The sequence below is a fragment of the Pleurodeles waltl genome, chromosome 3_2 (assembly GCF_031143425.1).
Source record: "Pleurodeles waltl isolate 20211129_DDA chromosome 3_2, aPleWal1.hap1.20221129, whole genome shotgun sequence".
NCBI classification, from domain to species: Eukaryota; Metazoa; Chordata; class Amphibia; order Caudata; family Salamandridae; genus Pleurodeles; species Pleurodeles waltl.
This window is the reverse complement of record NC_090441.1, coordinates 219,454,607-219,480,004: the sequence shown is the minus strand read 5'-3', so window position 1 is coordinate 219,480,004 and position 25,398 is coordinate 219,454,607.

Here is a 25,398-nt window from a genome sequence, read left to right as displayed (position 1 = left end):
CCTATATGTATGTGTCACTGGGACCCTGTCACACAGGGCCCCAGTGCTCATAGGTGTGCATGTATATGTTCCCTGTGTGGTGCCTAACTGTCTCACTGAGGCTCTGCTAACCAGAACCTCAGTGGTTATGCTCTCTCATTACTTTTAAATTGTCACTAACAGGCTAGTGACCAATTTCACCAATTCACATTGGCTTACTGGAACACCCTTATAATTCCCTAGTATATGGTACTGAGGTACCCAGGGTATTGGGGTTCCAGGAGATCCCTATGGGCTGCAGCATTTCTTTTGCCACCCATAGGGAGCTCTGACAATTCTTACACAGGCCTGCCACTGCAACCTGAGTGAAATAACTTCCACGTTATTTCACAGCCATTTTACACTGCACTTAAGTAACTTATAAGTCACCTATATGTCTAACCTTTACCTGGTAAAGGTTAGGTGCAAAGTTACTTAGTGTGAGGGCAGCCTGGCACTAGCCAAGGTGCCCCCACATTATTCAGAGCCAATTCCCTGAACTTTGTGAGTGCGGGGACACCATTACACGCGTGCACTACATATAGGTCACTACCTATATGTAGCTACACAATGGTAACTCCGAATATGGCCATGTAACATGTCTATGATCATGGAATTGCCCCCTCTATGCCATCCTGGCATAGTTGGCACAATCCCATGATCCCAGTGGTCTGTAGCACAGACCCTGGTACTGCCAAACTGCACTTCCTGGGGTTTCACTGCAGCTGCTGCCAACCCCTCAGACAGGCAGCTGCCCTCCTGGGGTCCAGCCAGGCCTGGCCCAGGATGGCAGAACAAAGAACTTCCTCTGAGAGAGGGTGTGACACCCTCTCCCTTTGGAAAATGGTGTGAAGGCAGGGGAGGAGTGGCCTCCCCCAGCCTCTGGAAATGCTTTATTGGGCACAGAGGTGCCCAATTCTGCATAAGCCAGTCTACACCGGTTCAGGGACCCCTTAGCCCCTGCTCTGGTGCAAAACTGGACAAAGGAAAGGGGAGTGACCACTCCCCTGACCTGCACCTCCCCTGGGAGGTGTCCAGAGCTCCTTCAGTGTGCTCCAGACCTCTGCCATCTTGGAAACAGAGGTGCTGCTGGCACACTGGACTGCTCTGAGTGGCCAGTGCCACCAGGTGACGTCAGAGACTCCTGCTGATAGGCTCCTTCAGGTGTTAGTAGCCTTTCCTCTCTCCTAGGTAGCCAAACCCTCTTTTCTGGCTATTTAGGGTCTCTGTCTCTGGGGAAACTTTAGATAACGAATGCATGAGCTCAGCCGAGTTCCTCTGCATCTCCCTCTTCACCTTCTGATAAGGAATCGACTGCTGACCGCGCTGGAAGCCTGCAAACCTGCAAAATAGTAGCAAAGACGACTACTGCAAATCTGTAACGCTGATCCCGCCGCCTTCTCGACTGTTTTCCTGCTTGTGCATGCTGTGGGGGTAGCCTGCCTCCTCTCTGCACCAGAAGCTCCGAAGAAATCTCCCGTGGGTCGACGGAATCTTCCCCCTGCAACCACAGGCACCAAAAAGCTGCATTACCGGTCCCTTGGGTCTCCTCTCAGCACGACGAGCGAGGTCCCTCGAATCCAGCGACTCTGTCCAAGTGACCGTCACAGTCCAGTGACTCTTCAGCCCAAGTTTGGTGGAGGTAAGTCCTTGCCTCACCTCGCTGGGCTGCATTGCTGGGAACCGCGACTTTGCAGCTACTCCGGCCCCTGTGCACTTCCGGCGGAAATCCTTTGTGCACAGCCAAGCCTGGGTCCACGGCACTCTAACCTGCATTGCACGACTTTCTAAGTTGGTCTCCGGCGACGTGGGACTCCTTTGTGCAACTTCGGCGAGCACCGTTTCATGCATCTTTGTAGTGCCTGTTTCTGGCACTTCTCCGGGAGCTACCTGCTTCAGTGAGGGCTCTTTGTCTTACTCGACGTCCCCTCTCTCTTCAGGTCCAATTTGCGACCTCCTGGTCCCTCCTGGGCCCCAGCAGCGTCCAAAAACGCCAAACGCACGATTTGCGTGTAGCAAGGCTTGTTGGCGTCCTTCCGGCGGGAAAACACTTCTGCACGACTCTCCAAGGGGAGCGGGATCCGTCCACCAAAGGGGAAGTCTCTAGCCCTTTTCGTTCCTTCAGAAACCTCAGCTTCTTCTGTCCAGTCGAAGCTTCTTTGCACCCGCAGCTGGCATTTCCTGGGCATCTGCCCATCTCCGACTTGCTTGTGACTTTTGGACTTGGTCCCCTTGTTCCACAGGTACCCTAGATTGGAAATCCACAGTTGTTGCATTGCTGGTTTGTGTCTTTCCTGCATTATTCCTCTAACACGACTCTTTTGTCCTTAGGGGAACTTTAGTGCACTTTGCACTCACTTTTCAGGGTCTTGGGGAGGGTTATTTTTCTAACTCTCACTATTTTCTAATAGTCCCAGCGACCCTCTACAAGGTCACATAGGGTTGGGGTCCATTCGTGGTTCGCATTCCACTTTTGGAGTATATGGTTTGTGTTGCCCCTATCCCTATGTTTCCCCATTGCATCCTATTGTAACTATACATTGTTTGCACTGTTTTCTAAGACTATACTGCATATTTTTGCTATTGTGTATATATATCTTGTGTATATTTCCTATCCTCTCACTGAGGGTACACTCTAAGATACTTTGGCATATTGTCATAAAAATAAAGTACCTTTATTTTTAGTATAACTGTGTATTGTGTTTTCTTATGATATTGTGCATATGACACTAGGTGGTACTGTGGTAGCTTCACACGTCTCCTAGTTCAGCCTAAGCTGCTCTGCTAAGCTACCATTATCTATCAGCCTAAGCTGCTAGACACCCTATACACTAATAAGGGATAACTGGGCCTGGTGCAAGGTGCAAGTACCCCTTGGTACTCACTACAAGCCAGTCCAGCCTCCTACACCCCCTGTATGAACTTTTCTGTTCAATCTTGTTCTGACCCATTTGTCTGCCTTCTTTCCCAATTCTTGGGGAGAGGTCAGATCAGAGTCCACCAAGTACTGGTGCAACAAATCAGACACACAATTATTAAGAATATGCTCTCTCAGGATCAAGTTATACAGGCTTTCAAAGTCAGTAACCTTACTGCCATGTAACCACCCCTCCAAGGCCTTCACTGAATGGTCAATGAAATCAACCAAGTCTTGTGAAGACTCCTTTTTGGTCTCTCTGAACTTTATCCTGTATTGTTCAGTGGTTAAGCCATAACCATCCAGGAGTGCATTCTTAAGAACTTGGAAATTATTGGCATCACTTTCTTTCACAGTAAGGAGCATATCCCTACCTTTTCCACTAAATGATAGCCATAGGATAGCAGCCCACTGCCTTTGAGGGACATCCTGTACAACACATGCCCTCTCAAGTGCAGCAAACCACTTGTTAATGTCATCCCCCTCCTTATAAGGGGGAACTATCTTGTGCAGATTCCTGGAATCATGCTCTTTTACAGGATGACTATGGGGAATACTGCTGCTGCCACCATGGGTTTCAAAACCCAATTTCTGTCTTTCCTTCTCTACTTCTAAGGATTGTCTATCTAAATCCAGCTGTTGCTGTTTAAGCTTCAGTCTGGATTGCTCCACTCTCAATCTATTGAGCTCCCTTTCTAACATTCTGTCATCAGGGTGGGTGGGAGGGATATTCCTAGACACAGAAGTATGGTGAGAATGGACAGAAGGAGACCTGTCCCTTACAGAAGCCACCCTAACAGCTTGGCTAACAGAAACATCACTACCAGTGTGGTGAGAATAAATGCTTTTGCTATGATGTGAGACAACACTATTTGTATGGTGTGGCTCTCCATCATTACCAACTATGCTAGACTGTCTAGTAATGGGCAGGCTAGGGAGTTTCTTTCCTGAATCTTTTCTAGGGGTAGTCCCTGGATCAGATTGGGAACCATTTGCTACTTTTTCAACAGATGTGGCCCCTATGGCCTTATCTTGTTCTCTAAGCATGTTAAGCAACAATTCCAAGGAAGGATTCTTCACTACACTCAAACCTCTCTCTACACAGAGACTCCTTGCTCCTTTCCAGCTAAGGTGGTCATATGCAAGTTTGGACAGATCAACATTTTGGCCTGTGCCAGACATTTTTAGAGAGAGTTAAAGTGATAGAAAAAGAGAAAAAAGTTTTCAGAACTTTTTAGAAAGACAGAAAAAAAACTTTTTAAACTTTTAAGAACTTTTTGAAAGTTAGTAGTACTTTTCAGCACTTAGAAAAGAGTGAAAAGAGATAATGCAAAACTTTTTAGCACTGTGTACACACACTGAACTTGTTTTGTATATTTTTCTCTTATGAAAAGTACAATGACAAGAGTGGTAAGTAGTCTCAAAGCACTTATCCCACCGCTGCACAACCAATGTAGGAGGCTGGACTGGCTTGTAGTGAGTACCAAGGGGTACTTGCACCTTGCACCAGGCCCAGTTATCCCTTATTAGTGTATACGGTGTCTAGCAGCTTAGGCTGATAGATAATGGTAGCTTAGCAGAGCAGCTTAGGCTGAACTAGGAGACGTGTGAAGCTACTACAGTACCACAAGTGTCACTTGCCCAATATCATAAGAAAACACAATACACAGTTATACTAAAAATAAAGGTACTTTATTTTTATGACAATATGCCAAAGTATCTCAGTGAGTACCCTCAGTATGAGGATAGCAATTATACACAAGTTATATGTACACAATACCAAAAATATGCAGTATAGTCTTAGAAAACAGTGCAAACAATGTATAGTTACAATAGGATGCAATGGGGACACATAGGGATAGGGGCAACACAAACCATTTACTCCAAAAGTGGAATGCGAACCACAAATGGACCCCAAACCTATGTGACCTTGTAGAGGGTCGCTGGGACTATTAGAAAATAGTGAGAGTTAGAAAATTAGCCCTCCCAAGACCCTGAAAAGTGAGTGCAAAGTGCACTAAAGTTCCCCAAAAGACAAAGAAGTTGTGATAGAGGAATAATGCAGGAAAGACACAAACCAACAATGCAACAACTGTGGATTTCCAATCTAGGGTACCTGTGGAACAAGGGGACCAAGTCCAAAAGTCACAAGCAAGTCGGAGATGGGCAGATGCCCAGGAAATGCCAGCTGCGGGTGCAAAGAAGCTTCTACTGGACAGAAGAAGCTGCGGTTTCTGCAGGAACGAAAAGGGCTAGAGACTTCCCCTTTGGTGGACGGATCCCACTCGCCGTGGAGAGTCGTGCAGAAGTGTTTTCTTGCCGAAAGAACGCCAACAAGCCTTGCTAGCTGCAAATCGTGCAGTTAGCGTTTTTGGATGCTGCTGAGGCCCAGGAGGGACCAGGAGGTCGTAAATTGGACCAGGAGAGAGAAGGGACGTCGAGCAAGACAAGGAACCCTCTCTGAAGCAGGTAGCTCCCGGAGAAGTGCCAGAAACAGGCACTACGAGGATGTGTGAAATGGTGCTCACCAAAGTTGCACAAAGGAGTCCCACGTCACCGGAGACCAACTTAGAAAGTCGTGCAATGCAGGTTAGAGTGTGCCGTGGACCCAGGCTTGGCTGTGCACAAAGGATTTCCGCCGGAAGTGCACAGGGGCCAGAGTAGCTGCAAAAGTCGCGGTTCCCAGCAATGCAGTCTAGCGAGGTGAGGCAAGGACTTACCTCCACCAAACTTGGACTGAAGAGTCACTGGACTGTGGGAGTCACTTGGAGAGAGTTGCTGGATTCGAGGGACCTCGCTCGTCGTGCTGAGAGGAGACCCAAGGGACCGGTAATGCAGCTTTTTGGTGCCTGCGGTTGCAGGGGGAAGATTCCGTCGACCCACGGGAGATTTCTTCGGAGCATCTGGTGCAGAGAGGAGGCAGACTACCCCCACAGCATGCACAAGCAGGAAAACAGTCGAGAAGGCGGCAGGATCAGCGTTACAGCGTTGCAGTAGTCGTCTTAGCTACTTTGTTGCAGTTTTGCAGGCTTCCAGCGTGGTCAGCAGTCGGTTCCTTATCAGAAGGTGAAGAGAGAGATGCAGAGGAACTCTGATGAGCTCTTGCATTCGTTATCTAAAGTTTCCCCAGAGACAGAGACCCTAAATAGCCAGAAAAGAGGGTTTGGCTACTTAGGAGAGAGGATAGGCTACTAACACCTGAAGGAGCCTATCAGAAGGAGTCTCTGACGTCACCTGGTGGCACTGGCCACTCAGAGCAGTCCAGTGTGCTGGCAGCACCTCTGTTTCCAAGATGGCAGAGGTCTGGAGCACACTGGAGGAGCTCTGGACACCTCCCAGGGGAGGTGCAGGTCAGGGGAGTGGTCACTCCCCTTTCCTTTGTCCAGTTTCGCGCCAGAGCAGGGGCTAAGGGGTCACTGAACCGGTGTAGACAGGCTTATGCAGAATTGGGCACCTCTGTGCCCAAGAAAGCATTTCCAGAGGCTGGGGGAGGCTACTCCTCCCCTGCCTTCACACCATTTTCCAAAGGTAGAGGGTGTAACACCCTCTCTCAGAGGAAGTCCTTTGTTCTGCCATCCTGGGACAAGCCTGGCTTGACCCCAGGGGGGCAGAACCCTGTCTGAGGGGTTGGCAGCAGCAGCAGCTGCAGTGAAACCCCAGAAAAGGCAGTTTGGCAGTACCAGGGTCTGTGCTACAGACCACTGGGATCATGGAATTGTACCAATAATGCCAGGATGGCATAGAGGGGGCAATTCCATGATCTTAGACATGTTACATGGCCATATTCGGAGTTACCATTGTGAAGCTACATATAGGTAGTGACCTATATGTAGTGAACGCGTGTAATGGTGTCCCCGCACTCACAAAGTTCAGGGAATTGGCTCTGAACAATGTGGGGGCACCTTGGCTAGTGCCAGGGTGCCCTCACACTAAGTAACTTTGCACCTAACCTTTACCAGGTAAAGGTTAGACATATAGGTGACTTATAAGTTACTTAAGTGCAGTGTAAAATGGCTGTGAAATAACGTGGACGTTATTTCACTCAGGCTGCAGTGGCAGGCCTGTGTAAGAATTGTCAGAGCTCCCTATGGGTGGCAAAAGAAATGCTGCAGCCCGTAGGGATCTCCTGGAACCCCAATACCCTGGGTACCTCAGTACCATATACTAGGGAATTATAAGGGTGTTCCAGTAAGCCAATGTAAATTGGTAAAATTGGTCACTAGCCTGTTAGTGACAATTTGAAAGAAATGAGAGAGCATAACCACTGAGGTTCTGATTAGCAGAGCCTCAGTGAGACAGTTAGTCACTACACAGGTAACACATTCAGGCACACTTATGAGCACTGGGGCCTTGGAGAACAGGGTCCCAGTGACACATACAACTAAAACAACATATATACAGTGAAAAATGGGGGTACCATGCCAGGCAAGATGGTACTTTCCTACAGAACCTACATATAGGTAGTGACCTATATGTAGTGCACGCTTGTAATGGTGTCCCCGCACTCACAAAGTCCGGGGAATTGGCCCTGAACAATGTGGGGGCACCTTGGCTAGTGCCAGGGTGCCCACACACTAAGTAACTTAGCACCCAACCTTTACCAGGTAAAGGTTAGACATATAGGTGACTTATAAGTTACTTAAGTGCAGTGAAAAATGGCTGTGAAATAACGTGGACGTTATTTCACTCAGGCTGCAGTGTCAGGCCTGTGTAAGAATTGTCAGAGCTCCCTATGGGTGGCAAAAGAAATGCTGCAGCCCATAGGGATCTCCTGGAACCCCAATACCCTGGGTACCTCAGTACCATATACTAGGGAATTATAAGGGTGTTCCAGTATGCCAATGTAAATTGGTGAAATTGGTCACTAGCCTGTTAGTGACAATTTGGAAAGAAATGAGAGAGCATAACCACTGAGGTTCTGATTAGCAGAGCCTCAGTGAGACAGTTAGTCATAACACAGGTAACACATACAGGGCACACTTATGAGCACTGGGGCCCTGGCTGGCAGGGTCCCAGTGACACATACAACTAAAACAACATATATACAGTGAAATATGGGGGTAACATGCCAGGCAAGATGGTACTTTCCTACAATCGCGCACACTGTTGCCGATCCGAATGGCAAGAATTAAATGCCAGGAATGAATCGTGCACACTGCCGATTCGAATGCCAATATGCAAATGTCAGGAAATGATCGCGCACACTGCTGCCGATCCGAATGCCAAGAATCAAATGCCAGAAATTAATTGTGCACACTGCCGATTCGAACATCAATATGCAAATGCCATGAAAAGATCGCGCTCACTGCCGATCTGAATGCCAAGGGTTAAATGTCATGAAAAGCAATCGCACACGCAATTCTATATTTAGGCCCAAAACTCGAATGTCACCAAAAACGGAGTCTGGGGCCGAACCCAACCTCCGCCTTACAGCCCTACTCGAGGATCACTGAAGAAATGAGGTCAGGCCTGGAAATCTCTAGGTAGGCCTCCGGGACAGGACCTCAGGAAACTGCTACTGCTCTGTACTGGGACCCCTGAATAGTGAGCACGGGGAGCTGGGCTGGCTCCCATATATAGAGTCAAGCCCAGCCCACAAACCACACCCAGCCATGCTGCAGGAAAAGCTTCTAGAAGGTCCTAGAAAGGGACCACACCCTGACACACTCTGTAAGCCTGCAGCAATACCTTGCAAATGAACATTATTTGCAAACATCATTAATAGTGGTTTTCAAGGTCAAACTCTGTAATGCAAAAAGTTAGCAAACTGCATATAAACACAATGCATAAATTGGGCTCTTGCATAAAGACTGGGTTTTTGCATTTCATGTCGCCCGTAGAGCGCGCACTGTCCTGATGTTGACACACTCTTAGAACTCTACAGAGGTTTACCAGTTCACTCACATTACTTTAGAGTGATTAATTAGTTCACTCAGAGTACTTCACTGGGATTTATATGTTCACTCACAATACTTCACATTGATTTATCAGTTCACTTACAATACTTCACAGAGGCTAAGTTCAGTACATACAACAACCATTGCTCTGAATGTAACTCCAACCCATCAATAATCCAGTCCTTCCTGTTGTTGACAACCCTTCGAAGCCTCACCTGAAACCGGTGTCTATCGGGATCGGATCCCTTGTGAGCAGATCCCTTGTCTGCTTCTTATTCTGTTGTCAGATCTTACCCTAAAACAAGATCAGAAAAACAGAGAATAAAAATGATAGGTTAGGCTGTTTTTACAGGAGACAAATATTCCCCTTTCATCACCCAATGAGTGGTTTCATCATCTGAGAGTGTCTGGAGACTGGCATCATAATAATAGCAATTTCAATGACTATATTTATGTTGACGTCAGGCTGTTTTGCAAGGTCTCTTAGGATTGGTTGCTCTGTCTTCTGTGGGGCATGTAAACCCACCTGCAGACAGCTTGTGAGTCAGACATCTTGTTGAGCATATACCCTGCAATGCTGATGATGTGCATGACACACCTTTCTTCCTAGCCCTCTGTGTTGTCACTGGTCCTTACTCTGCTCTTTGGGGTCACCATGACAGGCAGATCTTGTCAGCTGTCCAAGCTCATCTCCTTGGACTTCCATGACCTTCCAGTGACATTGCCTTATGATTGCCTAAAGCGCTTGTGCCCGGTGGCTGCTAAGAGGCAATCTACGCTTTGGCATGATGGATGCAGAGACCTCATTCGGCCTTGGGCAGAGGTGACTATGGTGCTGTTTCTATGCACTACCCTTTTCCATGGCAGATGGTGAGTACTCACTGCAATGTCTTTTGCAATGTCACCACATCAGAGGTGTCAACACTGTCAACTGCACCAGTCTGTTGAACAGGCATGAAGTTGCCAGAATTCACTAACCTTACTTTGCAGAAGAACTTTCTCATCGATTAAACTTTTAGGATATTCTCTGCACCTTAGCATTTGTCTCTCAGTTTCTTCACATATGCTGTTCCCTTACTCTTGGGGTGTGCTCTCCACCTTAGCTTTCATCTGTCAGGTTCCTCTTAGCGTGCACTTCCTGTTTTTGGGCTGTTCTCTCTACCTTAGCTTTCAAGTGTCAGGATCTTTGCACATGCATTTAATTACTTTTTGGGTGTCTTCTGCACCTTAGCCTTGGTCTGTCAGGTTTTTCACAAGTACAGTTCTTCATTCATGGTGTGTTCTCCGCACCTTAGCTTTCATCTGTCAGTTTTGTCGCACGTGTAGTTCCTTACTCTTGGGGCAGTCTAAGCACCATAGCTTTCGTGTGTCAGGTTCTTTGCACATGCAGTTACTCACAGTTGGCGTGTCCTCTGCACCTTAGCTTTGGTCTGTCAGGTTTGTTGCACATATAGTTCCTCGCTCCTGGGATGTCCTCCGCACCATGACTTCATGTGTAAGGTTCTTTGCACCTACTGTTCCTCACTCTGGTGGTGTCCTCTCTACCTTAGCTTTTGTGTGTTAGGTTCTTTGCACATGCATTTCCTCACTCTTGGATGTCCTCTCCACCTTAGTTTTCCTGTGTTAGGTTCCTCGCATGTGTAGTTCCTCACTTTTGGGGTTTCCTTTTCACCTTAGTGCTGCTCTGTCAGGATTTTCGCATGTGCAGCTCCTCACTCTTGGGGTGCCCTCAGCACCTTAGCCTTCATCTGCCAGGTTCATCGCACATGGAGTTCATCACTCTTAGGGTGTCCTCTGCACATTAGCTTTTGTGTGTCTGGATAGTTGCACGTGCAGTTCCTCACTCTTGGGGTGTCCTCCCCACCTTAGCTTTTGTATGTCAGCGCCTTCACATGCACAGCTCCGCACTTCTGACGTGTCCTCTCCATCTTAGCTTTAGTGTGCCGCGACCATGGCACATGCAGTTACGCACACAGCTTTTGTCTGTCAGGTTTGAAGCACGTGAGGCTCCTCACTCTTGGGGTGTTCTCTCCACCTTAGCTTTTGTGTGCCTAGTTCTTTTCACGTGGAATTCCTCACGCTTGAAGTGTTCTCTCCAACTAACTTTCATGTGTGTGGATCATCACATGTGCAGTTCCTCACTCTTGGGGTGTCCTCAGCACCATAGCTTTCACCTGTCAGGTTTGTGGCATGTACTTTTCCTCACTCTTGGGGTGTCCTCTGCACCTTAGCTTTGGTCTGCCAGGTTCTTTGCAGCTGCTGTTCATTACTCTTGGGTCATCCTCTGGTCACATAGTGGTTGTAGCCACCCTAATGTAAGTGGCCCATTCGCCAGTACTACGTACTCCCCCTAATGTCTACAAAATACATCATTTAGTGGCCATCCCTAGACCTGCAGATCAGATTCGACGGACACAAGAAGACCAGCATCAAAGAAGACCCGAGGCAAGAGAACTGAAGCCCTGCTGCCAAACCCTGCCTGCTGCAACCAGGAAGCGACAATTACTGCTGAGGGGTTGCCTGGACACTGGAAGGAGTTTAAAAAAAACCCTGAGGACAACCAGACTTCTTAAAATCACCCAAAACCTCCTTCTGAGTGAAGGCATCACTCCCTGCACACTGTAGGCAAGAACCACATGAAGTCCTGTTCACCGTCCGGCCACTGTAGGAAAGTAGCCTCTTTCTAGCCTTGTTACCCCCACTTTTGGCCTGTTTGTGAGTATATGTCAGGGCGTTTTTACTGTCTCACTAGGATCCTGCTAGCCAGGGCCCAGTGCTCATAGTGAAAAACCTATGTTGTCAGTGTGTTTGATATGTGTCACTGGGATCCTGCTAGCCAGGACCCCAGTGCTCATAAGTTTGTGGCCTATATGTGTTCCCTGTTTGGTGCCTAACTGTATCACTGAGGCTATGCTAACCAGGACTTCAGTGTTTATGCTCTCTCTGAATTTTAAAATAGTCACTGCAGGCTAGTGACTAATTTTACTAATTCTGATTGGCACACTGGAACCCCCTTATAATTCCCTAGTATATGGTACCCAGGTCCCCAGGGTATTGGGGTTCCAGGAGATCCCTATGGGCTGCAGCATTTCTTTTGCCACCCATAGGGAGCTCAGACAATGCTTACACAGGACTGCCACTGCAGCCTGAGTGAAATAACGTCCACGTTATTTCACAGCCATTTTACACTGCACTTAAGTAACTTATAAGTCACCTATATGTCTAACCCTCACTTAGTGAAGGTTAGGTGCAAATTTACTTAGTGTGAGGGCACCCTGGCACTAGCCAAAGTGCTACCACATCGTCCAGGGCAATTTCCCCAGACTTTGTGAGCGCGGGGACACCATTACACGCGTGCACTACATATAGGTCAATACCTATATGTAGCGTTACAATGGTAACTCCGAACATGGCCATGTAACACGTCTAGGATCATGGAATTGTCGCCCCAATACCATTCTGGTATTGGGGGGACAATTCCATGCATCCCCGGGTCTCTAGCACAGAACCTAGGTACTGCCAAACTGCCTTTCAGGGATCTCCACTGCAGCTACTGCTGTTGCCAACCCCTCAGACAGGTTTCTGCCCCCCTGGGCCATGGGCAGCCTTGTCCCAGGAAGGCAGAACAAAGGATTTCCTCTGAGAGAGGGTGTTACACCCTCTCCCTTTGGAAATAGGTGTGAAGGGCTGGGGAGGAGTAGCATCCCCCAGCCTTTGGAAATGCTTTGATGGGCACAGATGGTGCCCTCTCTGCATAAGCCAGTCTACACCGGTTCAGGGATCCCCCCAGCCCTGCTCTGGAGCAAAACTGGACAAAGGAAATGGGAGTGACCACTCCCCTGACCAGCACCTCCCAGGGGAGGTGCCCAGAGCTCCTCCAGTGTGTTCCAGACCTCTGCCATGTTGGATGCAGAGGTGTGAGGGCACAATGGACAGCTCCGAATGGCCAGTGCCTGCAGGTGACGTCAGAGACCCCTCCTGATTGGTGCTTACCTTTCTCAGTAGCCAATCCTCCTCTGTGGGCTATTTAGCGCCTAATCCTTCCGGCTTTCTCAACTGTTTCCTAGTGGTGCATGCTCTGAGGGCTGTCTCCCTTCACATTACACTGGAAGCCAAGAAGAAATCTCCCGTGAGTCTTTCCCCTGCTAACGCAGGCACCAAATTTCTGCATCACTGGTCCTCTGGGTCCCCTCTCATCCTGACGAGCGTGGTCCCTGGAACACAGGAGCTGGGTTCAAGTGTCTTTGACAGTCCAGTGGCCCTTCTGTCCAAATTTGGTGGAAGTAAGTCCTTGCCTCCCCACGTCAGCCAGTAATCCTGTATACTGCGTGATCTGCAGCTGCTCCGGCTTCTGTGCACTTTTCCAAGGATTCCTTTGTGCACAGCCTAGCCTGGGTCCCCAGCACTCCGTCCTGCATTTCCCAAGCCGCTGAGTTGTACTCCAACGTCGTGGGACCCTTCTTTGTGACTCTGAGTCAGTCACTGTCCTCAGATCTTCTAAGTGCCTGTTCTGGTACTTCTGCGGGTGCTGCCTGCTTCTGCAGGAGCTCTCTGAGTTGCTGAGCGCCGCCTCTGTCTCCTTCTCCAAGTGGCGACACCTTGGTCTTTTCTGGTCCTCAGCAGAACCCAAAATCCTCAACAGTGACTCTTGCAGCTAGCAAGGCTTGTTTGCAGTATTTCTGCCTGGACACACTTCTGCAACCACCAGGACGCCGTGGGACATCTTCCATCCAAAGGAAAAGTTCCTAGCCCTTTTTGTTGTTGCAGAATCTTTGGCTTCTCCCACCCGGAGGCAGCCCTTTTGCACCTTCATCCGGGGTTTAGTGGGCTCCTGCCCCCCCTGGACATGTTCGTGACTCTTGGATTTGGTCCCCTTCCTTTACAGGTCATCAGGTACAGGAATCCATCTTCAGTGTTTTTCTGGTGGTTGTTGTTCTTGCAGAATCCCCTATCTCGACTTTACTGTCTTTCTGGGGCAGTAGGGTAACTTTACTCCTACTTTTCTGGGTCTTGGGGTTGGGTATCTTGGACACCCTTAGTGTTTTCTAACAGTCCCAGCGACCCTCTACAATCTACACTAGGCCTGGGGTCCATTCGTGGTCCGCATTCCACTTTTGGAGTATATGGTTTGTGTTGCCCCCAGGCCTATTTCTACCTATTGCATTCTATTGTGATTCTACATTGTTTGCATTACTTTTCTAACTGTTACTTACCTGAGTTTGGTTTGTGTACATATATCTTGTGTATATTACTTACCTCCTAAGTGAGGGTATCCTCTGAGATAGTTTTGGCATATTGTCACTAAAATAAAGGCCCATATTTATACTTTTTGACGCACAACTGCGCCAACGCAGTTGTGCGTCAAAAATGTTACCGCCGGCTAACGCCATTCCAAAGCGCCATGCGGGCGCCTTATTTATTGAATGACGTTAGCCGGCGGTGCGGACTGGTGTGCATAAAAAAAAATGACTCACACCAGGCAGTGCTGGCGTAGGGGAAAATGGAACTTGGGCGTCAAAAAATGGGGCAAGTCAGGTCTGAGGCAAAATTCAGGCCTCAACCCGATTTGCGCCATTTTTCTTGACGCCCAACCCCCATTGAAATGACTCCTGTCTTAGCAAAGACAGGAGTCATGCCCCCTTGCCCAATGCCCATGCCCAGGGGACTTATGTCCCCTGGGCATGGTCATTGGGCATAGTGGCATGTAGGGGGGCACAAATCAGGCCCCCCTATGCCACAAAAAAAATACAAAAAAAAAAACTTACCTGAACTTACCTCAACTTCCCTGGGATGGGTCCCTCCATCCTTTGGTGTCCTCCTGGGATGGGCAAGGGTGGCAGGGGGTGTCCCTGGGGGCATGGGAGGGCACCTCTGGGCTCCTTATGAGCCCACAGGTCCCTTAACGTCTGCCCTGACCCAGGCGTTAAAAAACGGCACCCATCAGGCTGGGCGCCGTTTTTTAAGGCCTGCCCCCTCCTGTGCGTCAAAATGACGTCACAGTATAAATATGGGGCACAGGCCTTAAAGTCATTTTTTGGAAGGGAACGCCTACCTTGCATATAATTAACGCAAGGCTGGTTCCCCCTTCCAAAAAATGGCGCACATGGTGGAACTTTGACGCCCGCTGAGTCGGACGTCAAAGTATAAATATGGGGCAGGGTTTGCGCCGAATGTGCGTCAAAAATTTTGACGCACATTCGGCGCAAACAGAGTATAAATATGCCCCAAAGTACCTTTATTTTTAGTAACTCTGAGTATTGTGTTTTCTTATGATATTGTGCTATATGATATAAGTGGTATAGTAGGAGCTTTGCATGTCTCCTAGTTCAGCCTAAGCTGCTCTGCTATAGCTACCTCTATCAGCCTAAGCTGCTAGAAACACCTCTCTTCTACTGGTAAGGGATAACTGGACCTGGCACAAGGAGTAAGTACCACAAGGTACCCAGTATAAGCCAGGTCAGCCTCCTACCTTGGTGGTGCAGCGGTGGGATAAGTACTTGTAACTGCTTTACCACTTTGTCATTTGGCGCTTTTCATAAGAAAAACATATACCAAATATTTCAATATATGTACATTGAACCAAAACAGTTTACTTTTCTGCTCTAAAACTTTCTACTAAGTTTCTGAAAAGTTCTGAAAACTTTTAAAAGTTTTCAAAAAGTTTGAAAAAGTTTTTTCTCTGTACTTTCAAAAGTTCTAAAACTTTTTCTCTCTCTGTCTTAAACCTTTTCTATCATGTCTTCAGTAGAGCTCACTCCCAAAGTTGTCCAGGCAACCTATGAAAGTTTAAACTACACGAGTTTGAGGGGTCTCTGCTTGGAAAGGGTTTTAAGCATTGGTAAAAACACTACAAAAGAGTTTCTCTTTAACCTGCTATTAGAGGATGACCAGAACCAGTCTGGCACATCTCAGAAAGAAGAGGTACGAGATGAAGCTGCCCAGTCAGAATCAGAGGAGTTCCCTGAAGAGGCTGGGGAGGGTTCTTACAAAGACCTGCCATCTAGCAGGCCACCTAGTGAGGCTGTTAGTGTTAGAGGGTCACACATCAGTAGGGCATCTTTCACTCCTAGAGGCCAGGTTACTAGGATTTAGCCAGTTAGGGACAGGTCTCTCTCTGCCAATTCCCAAATCTCCTCTGTGTCCAAACATTCCAAAGCCTCCCACCTTGAGGATAACTTAATGGAAAGGGAACTCAGAAAGCTGAGGTTGGAAGAGACCAGACTGAAGCTTAAACAGCAACAGTTGGCCTTAGACAGGGAATCCCTGGATATAGAGAGGGAAAGACAGAGATTGGGGTTAGTTCCCCATGGTGGCAGCAGCAGTGTTTCAGATAATAATCCTGTTAGAGAGCAAGATTCCAGAAACATACATAAGATAGTCCCCCCTACAAGGAGGGGGATGACATTAACAAGTGGTTTGCTGCACTTGAGAGGGCATGCATGGTATAGTTGGTCCCTCAAAGGCAGTGGGCTGCTATCTTGTGGCTATCTTTCACTAGAAAGGGTACGGATAGGCTCCTTACTGTGAAAGTGATGCCAATAATTACAAAGTTTTGAAGGATGCACTCTTGGATGGATTTGGCGTAACCACTGAACAATACAGGATTAGGTTCAGAGACACTAGAAAAGAGTCATCTCAGGACTGGACAGATTTTGTAGACTGTTCAGTGAAGGCCTTGGAGGGTTGGTTACATGGCAGTAAAGTATCTGACTATGAAAGCCTGTATAATGTGATCCTGAGAGAGCATATTCTTAACAATTGTGTCTCTGATTTGTTGCACCAGTACTTGTAGACTCAGATCTGACCTCTCACCAAGAATTGGGAAAGAAGGTAGACAAATGGGTCAGAACAAGAGTGAACAGAAATGTTCATACAGGGGGTGACAAGGATGGCAAGAAGAAAGATGGTGAGAAATCTCAGGATAAGCATGGGGATAAGGGTAAAACTAAAGATCCTTCTTCAAATCCAAAACAATTTTCAGGGGGTGGGGATAAATCAACTTATTCCTCTTCTTCACAACCGACACACATTAAAAAGCCTTGGTGGACAAGGTTAGCCTTATTGTCCATCATTTGGGGGGGGAGGGGGATGTGTAGGAAGGTAGCCTCTTTCTAGCCATGTTACCCCCACTTTTGACCTGTTTGTGAGTGTAAAAATAAAGGCCATAGGCCAGGGGATAAGTCTTGCCCAGGTAAAACCCATGAGCCTACCACCATTAATACATCAAGCTCTAGTGCCCCTAGCAGTAGTGGTAATAGTGGTGGGACTGCTGGCAACAGTCAAAATAAGGGTGTAGTTGGGTTCACTTATGGGTCCATCATAGAAACTGGGGTAGTCAGTCGCAAGACAGTTTCTGTCACACCTGGTGGCATTGGGCTTGCCACACTGGCTGCCTATCCCCTTACAATGGATAAGTACAGGCAGACAGTTTCAATAAATGGTGTTGAGGCCTTGGCCTACAGGGACACAGGTGCCAGTATCACTTTGGTGACTGAAAACCTTGTGGCTCCTGAACAACACATCATTGGACAACAGTATAAGATTATTGATGTCTATAACTCCACTTAGTTCCTTCCCTCAGCTATAATTCAGTTTAGTTTGGGTGGAGTTACTGGCCTTACGCAGGTGGTAGTATCACCTAGCTTACCTGTAGACTGTCTCTTAGGTAATGACCTAGAGGCCTCAGGTTGGGCTGAGGTAGAGTTCAATACCCATGCAGCCATGCTGGGTATCCCTGAGGAATTGCTTCCTCTCATTTCAGATGAAATGAAAAAGCAAAGGAGAGAAAAAGCCCTGAAATCTCAGGTTTCTCTCCAACAACAGGTAAAAAGCTCATCAAAGTATCCCCAACCCACCCTGCCATACAAGATACCATTCCTGTGGTAGGAGAAACCTCTCCTAGGGTGGCACCTGTAGCAAGGGATCCATGAGCTCGCACAGCTGAACTCCCTGAGGTAGAAGTACCTTTCTGTGGGATAACTAATTGGTGAGAAACAATGCACCATTTTAGGTAACATGGAGCATCCCTCCAACACTCCCAGAGAAATTTTAGTGCAGAAACCCTGCACTTCCTCTCAACACTTAGGACAGCAGCCCTGCCCTAATGTGGAGCTCATAGGACAGCATCCCTTACCTGCTCCAACTCAAGAGAAACAGCATCCCTGTTCTCTCTTACAGCCATATGGACAAAGTTTTTGCCCAGCTATGGATTTACTGAGACAACATCCTTGTCTGGCATTCTCATCACTTGATATAGGTCCAGTGGCCAATCCCCACTGCTCTAAACTTAAAAATACTAATAGGAACTCTGAGAATATAGCTTCACACTGTTGGCTAGCTAAACAACTTCAAATAGGGTGGTTTACATCCCCACAGGGAAGTAACCATATAGTGGATGATAAAGGGAGTAACCAATCTATTGCAGAGCTACTCTCTAATTATCACCACTTAGACAATACAGACTCAACTGGACAAGGTTAGCCTTATTGTCCTTCGTTTGGGGGGGGGTGTGTGTAGGAAGGTAGCCTCTTTCTAGCCATGTTACCCCCTCTTTTGGCCTGTTTGTGAGTATATGTCAGGGTGTTTTTACAGTCTCACTGGGATCCTGCTAGCCAGGACCCCAGTGCTCATATGTTTGTGGCCCATATGTGTTCTCTGTGTGGTGCCTAACTGTATCACTAAGGCTCTGCTAACCAGAACCTCAGTGTTTATGCTCTCTCTGCTTTTAAAATTGTCACTGCAGGCTAGTGACCAATTTTACCAATTCTGATTGGCACACTGTAACACCCTTATAATTCCCTAGTATATGGTACCTAGGTACCCAGGTGTAGGAAAGTACCATCTTGCCTGGCATGTTAACCCTATATGTGACTGTATATATGTTGTTTTAGTGTATGTGTCACTGGGACCCTGCCAGCCAGGGCCCCAGTGCTCATAAGTGTGCCCTGTATGTGTTCCCTGTGTGATGACTAACTTTCTCACTGAGGCTCTGCTATCCAGAACCTCAGTGGTTATGCTCTCTCATTTCGTTTCAAATTGTCACTAACAGGCTAGTGACCAATTTCACCAATTTACATTGGCATACTGGAACACCCTTATAATTCCCTAGTATATGGTACTGAGGTACCCAGGGTATTGGGGTTCCAGGAGATCCCTATGGGCTGCAGCATTTATTTTGCCACCCATAGGGAGCTCTGACAATTCTTACACAGGCCTGCCCTTGCAGCCTGAGTGAAATAACGTCCACGTTATTTCACAGCCATTTACCACTACACTTAAGTACCTTATAAGTCACCAATTTGTCTAACCGTTACCTGGTAAAGGTTGGGTGCTAAGTTACTTAGTGTGTGGGCACCCTGGCACTAGCCAAGGTGCCCCCACATTGTTCAGGGCAAATTCCCCGGACTTTGTGAGTGCGGGGACACCATTACACGAGTGCACTATACATATGTCACGACATATGTATAGCGTCACAATGGTAACTCCGAAAATGGCCATGTAACATGTCTAAGATTATGGAATTGTCACCCCAATGCCATTCTGGCATTGGGGAGACAATTCCATGATCCCCCGAGTCTCTAGCTCAGACCCGGGTCCTGCCAAACTACCTTTCCCGGGGTTTCACTGCAGCTGCTGCTGCTGCCAACCCCTCAGACAGGTTTCTGCCCTCCTGGAGTCCAGCCAGGCTTGGCCAAGGATGGCAGAACAAAGGACTTCCTCAGAGAGAGGGTGGTACACCCTCTCCCTTTGGAAAAAGGTGTTAGGGCTTATGAGGAGTAGCCTCCCCCAGCCCCTGGAAATGCTTTCATGTGCACAGATGGTGCCCATTTCTGCATAAGCCAGTCTACACCGGTTCAGGGATCCCCCAGCCCTGCTCTGGTGCGAATCTGGACAAAGGAAAGGGGAGTGACCCCTCCCCTGACCTGCACCTCCCCTGGGAGGTGCCCAGAGCTCCTCCAGTGTGCTCCAGACCTCTTGGAAACAGAGGTGCTGCTGGCACACTGGACTGCTCTGAGTGGCCAGTGCCAGCAGGTGACGTCAGAGACTCCTTCTGATAGGCTCCTCCAGGTATTGCTAGCTTATCCTCTCTCCTAAGTAGCCAAACCTCCTTTTCTGGCTACTTAGGGTCTCTGCTTTGGGGAATTCTTTAGATAATGAATGCAAGAGCTCATCAGAGTTCCTCTGCATCTATCTCTTCACCTTCTGCCAAGGAATCGACCTCTGACTGCTCTGGAAGCCTGCAAAACTGCAACAAAGTAGCAAAGACGACTACTGCGACCTTGTAACGCTGATCTGGCCGCCTTCTCGACTGTTTTCCTGGTGGTGCATGCTGTGGGGGTATTCTGCCTCCTCTCTGCAATAGAAGCTCCGAAGAAATCTCCCGTGGGTCGACGGAATCTTCCCCCTGCAACCGCAGGCACCAAAAGACTGCATTACCGGCCCTCTGGGTCCCCTCTCAGCACGACGAGCGTGGTCCCTTGAACTCAGCAATTCTGTCTAAGTGACTCCCATAGTCCAGTGACTCTTCAGTCCAAGTTTGGTGGAGGTAAGTCCTTGCCTCCCCACGCTAGACTGCATTGCTGGGTACCGCATGATTTGCAGCTGCTCCGGCTCCTGTGCACTCTTCCAGGATTTCCTTTGTGCACAGCCAAGCCTGCATCCCCGACACTCCAACCTGCAGTGCAAGACCTCCTGAGTTGTCCTCCGGCGTCGTGGGACCTTCTTTTGTGACTTCGGGTGAGCTCCGGTTCACTCCAATTTGTAGTGCCTGTTCCGGCACTTCTGCTGATGCTACTTGCTTCTGAGTTGGCTCTTTGTCTTGCTGGACGCACCCTCTGTCTCCTCACGCAATTGGCGACATCCTGGTCCCTCCTGGGCCACAGCAGCATCCAAAAACCCTAATAGCAACCCTTGCAACTAGCAAGGCTTGTTAGCGGTCTTTCTGCACAGAAACACCTCTGCAAGCTTCTGCACGACGTGGGACATCCATTCTCCAAAGGGGAAGTTTCTAGCCCTTGTCGTTCTTGCAGAATCTACAGCTTCTACCATCCAGTGGCAGCTTCTTTGCACCAACAGCTGGCATTTCCTGGGCATCTGCCCACTTCCGACTTGATCGTGACTCTTGGACTTGGTCCCCTTGTTCCACAGGTACTCTCCTCTGGAAATCCATCGTTGTTGCATTGCTGGTGTTTGTCTTCCTGGCAGAATTCCCCTATCACAACTTCTGTGCTCTCTGGGGAACTTAGGTGCTCTTTGCACCCACTTTTCAGGGTCTTGGGTGAGCTATTTTTCTAACCCTCACTGTTTTCTTACAGTCCCAGCGACCCTCTACAAGGTCACATAGGTTTGGGGTCCATTTGTGGTTCGCATTCCACTTCTAGAGTATATGGTCTGTGTTGCCCCTATCCCTATGTGTCCCCATTGCAATCTATTGTGACTATACATTGCTTGCACTGTTTTCTATTGCTATTACTGCATATTTTGGTATTGTGTACATATATCTTGTGTATATTTGCTATCCTCATACTGAGGGTACTCACTGAGATACTTTGGCATATTGTCATAAAAATAAAGTACCTTTATTTTTAGTATATCTGTGTATTGTGTTTTCTTATGATATTGTGCACATGACACCAGTGGTACAGTATGAGCTTTACACGCCTCCTAGTTCAGCCTAAGCTGCTCTGCTAAGCTACCTTTTCTATCAGCCTAAGCTGCTAGACACCTCTCTACACTAATAAGGGATACCTGGACCTGGTGCAAGGTGTAAGTACCCCTTGGTACCCACTACAAGCCAGGCCAGCCTCCTACACACCTCATCTGAAAAGTTGATAGATAGCTCACACTCTGACTCAGGGGAGCCCCTTGAGGGAGTGTTACAGGGTTCTCTTCCTAATCTGCCCATTAGCAGACCACCTAGCAATGCTGGTAGTAATAGAAGCTCCCATCATAGTGTAGGAGGCTGGCCTGGCTTGTAGTGGGTAACAAGGGGTACTTACACTCTGTACCAGGTCCAGTTATCCCTTATTAGTGTAGAGGAGGTGTTTCTAGCAGCTTAGAACACATCATTGGACAACAGTACAAGATTATTGATGTCCATAACTCCAATAAGTTTCTTCCCTTAGCTATAGTTTAATTTAGTTGGGGTGGAGATACTGGCCCTAAGCAGGTGGTGGTATCACCTAGCTTACCTGTAGACTGTCTCTTAGGTAATGACCTAGAGACCTCAGGTTGGGCTGAGGTAGAGTTTTATACCCATGCAGCCATGCTGGGTATCCCTGAGGAATTGTTCCCTCTCATTTCTACTGAAATGAAAAAGCAAAGGAGAAAAAAAGGCCTGAAAACTCAGGATCCCTCTCCAACAACAGGTAAAAAGGGTATCACAGTATCCCCTAACCACCCTGTGTAGGAAAGTACCATCTTGCCTGGCATGTTACCCCCATTTTTCACTGTATATATGTTGTTTTAGTTGTATATGTCACTGGGACCCTGGTAACCCAGGGCCCCAGTGCTCATAAGTGTGCCTGATTGTGTTACCTGTGTAGTGACTAACTGTCTCACTGAGGCTCTGCTAATCAGAACCTCAGTGGTTATGCTCTCTCACTTCTTTCCAAATTGTCACTGACAGGCTAGTGACCATTTTTACCAATTTACATTGGCTTACTGGAACACCCTTATAATTCCCTAGTATATGGTACTGAGGTACCCAGGGTATTGGGGTTCCAGGAGATCCCTATGGGCTGCAGCATTTCTTTTGCCACCCATAGGGAGCTCAGACAATTCTTACACAGGCCTGCCACTGCAGCCTGAGTGAAATAACGTCCACGTTATTTCACAGCCATTTTACACTGCACTTAAGCAACTTATAAGTCACCTATATGTCTAACCTGTACCTGGTAAAGGTTAGGTGCAAAGTTACTTAGTGTGAGGGCACCCTGGCACTAGCCAAGATGCCCCCACATTGTTCAGAGCCAATTCATTGAACTTTGTGAGTGCGGGGACACCATTACACGCGTGCACTACATATAGGTCACTACCTATATGTAGCTTCACCATGGTAACTCTGAATATGGCCATGTAACATGTCTATGATCATGGAATTGCCCCCTCTATGCCATCCTTGCATTGTTGGTACAATTCCATGATCCCAGTGGTCTGTAGCACAGACCCTGGTACTGCCAGACTGCCCTTCCTGGGGTTTCACTGCAGCTGCTGCTGCTGCCAACCCCTCAGACAGGCAGCTGCCCTCCTGGGGTCCAGCCAGGCCTGGCCCAGGATGGCAGAACAAAGAACTTCCTCTGAGAGAGGGTGTGACACCCTCTCCCTTTGGAAAATGGTGTGAAGGCAGGGGAGGAGTAGCCTTCCCCAGCCTCTGGAAATGCTTTGTTGGGCACAGATGTGCCCAATTCTGCATAAGCCAGTCTACACCGGTTCAGGGACCCCTTAGCCCCTGCTCTGGCGCGAAACTGGACAAAGGAAAGGGGAGTGACCACTCCCCTGACCTGCACCTCCCCTGGGAGGTGTCCAGAGCTCCTCCAGTGTGCTCCAGACCTCTGCCATCTTGGAAACAGAGGTGCTGCTGGCACACTGGACTGCTCTGAGTGGCCAGTGCCACCAGGTGACGTCAGAGACTCCTTGTGATAGGCTCCTTCAGGTGTTAGTAGCCTTTCCTCTCTCCTAGGTAGCCAAACCCTCTTTTCTGGCTATTTAGGGTCTCTGTCTCTGGGGAAACTTTAGATAACGAATGCATGAGCTCAGCCGAGTTCCTCTGCATCTCTCTCTTCACCTTCTGATAAGGAATCGACCGCTGACCGCGCTGGAAGCCTGCAAACCTGCAACATAGTAGCAAAGACGACTACTGCAACTCTGTAACGCTGATCCTGCCGCCTTCTCGACTGTTTTCCTGCTTGTGCATGCTGTGGGGGTAGTCTGCCTCCTCTCTGCACCAGAAGCTCCGAAGAAATCTCCCGTGGGTCGACGGAATCTTCCCCCTGCAACCGCAGGCACCAAAAAGCTGCATTACCGGTCCCTTGGGTCTCCTCTCAGCACGACGAGCGAGGTCCCTCGAATCCAGCAATGCTGTCCAAGTGACCCCCACAGTCCAGTGACTCTTCAGCCCAAGTTTGGTGGAGGTAAGTCCTTGCCTCACCTCGCTGGGCTGCATTGCTGGGAACCGCGACTTTGCAGCTACTCCGGCCCCTGTGCACTTCCGGCGGAAATCCTTCGTGCACAGCCAAGCCTGGGTCCACGGCACACTAACCTGCATTGCACGACTTTCTAAGTTGGTCTCCGGCGACGTGGGACTCCTTTGTGCAACTTCGGCGAGCACCGTTTCACGCATCCTCGTAGTGCCTGTTTCTGGCACTTCTCCGGGTGCTACCTGCTTCAGTGAGGGCTCTTTGTCTTGCTCGACGTCCCCTCTCTCTTCAGGTCCAATTTGCGACCTCCTGGTCCCTCCTGGGCCCCAGCAGAGTCCAAAAACGCCAAACGCACGATTTGTGTCTAGAAAGGCTTGTTGGCGTCCTTTCGGCGGGAAAATACTTCTGCACGACTTTCCAAGGCGAGAGGGATCCGTCCACCAAAGGGGAAGTCTCTAGCCCTTTTCGTTCCTGCAGAAACCTCAGCTTCTTCTGTCCAGTCGAAGCTTCTTTGCACCCGCAGCTGGCATTTCCTGGGCATCTGCCCATCTCCGACTTGCTTGTGACTTTTGGACTTGGTCCCCTTGTTCCACAGGTACCCTAGATTGGAAATCCACAGTTGTTGCATTGCTGGTTTGTGTCTTTCTTGCATTATTCCTCTAACACGACTATTTTGTCCTTAGGGGAACTTTAGTGCACTTTGCACTCACTTTTCAGGGTCTTGGGGAGGGTTATTTTTCTAACTCTCACTATTTTCTAATAGTCCCAGCGACCCTCTACAAGGTCACATAGGTTTGGGGTCCATTCGTGGTTCGCATTCCACTTTTGGAGTATATGGTTTGTGTTGCCCCTATCCCTATGTTTCCCCATTGCATCCTATTGTAACTATACATTGTTTGCACTGTTTTCTAAGACTATACTGCATATTTTTGCTATTGTGTATATATATCTTGTGTATATTTCCTATCCTCTCACTGAGGGTACACTCTAAGATACTTTGGCATATTGTCATAAAAATAAAGTACCTTTATTTTTAGTATAACTGTGTATTGTGTTTTCTTATGATATTGTGCATATGACACTAAGTGGTACTGTAGTAGCTTCACACGTCTCCTAGTTCAGCCTAAGCTGCTCTGCTAAGCTACCATTATCTATCAGCCTAAGCTGCTAGACACCCTATACACTAATAAGGGATAACTGGGCCTGGTGCAAGGTACAAGTACCCCTTGGTACTCACTACAAGCCAGTCCAGCCTGTTGAACTGTCCAAACTTGCATATGATCACCTTAGCTGGAAAGGAGCAAGGAGTCTCTGCATAGAGAGAGGTTTGAGTGTAGGGAAGAATCCTTCCTTAGAACTGTTAATTAATATGCTTAGAGTACAGGATAAGGCCATAAGTGCCCAATATGTAGAACAAGTAGCTAATGGT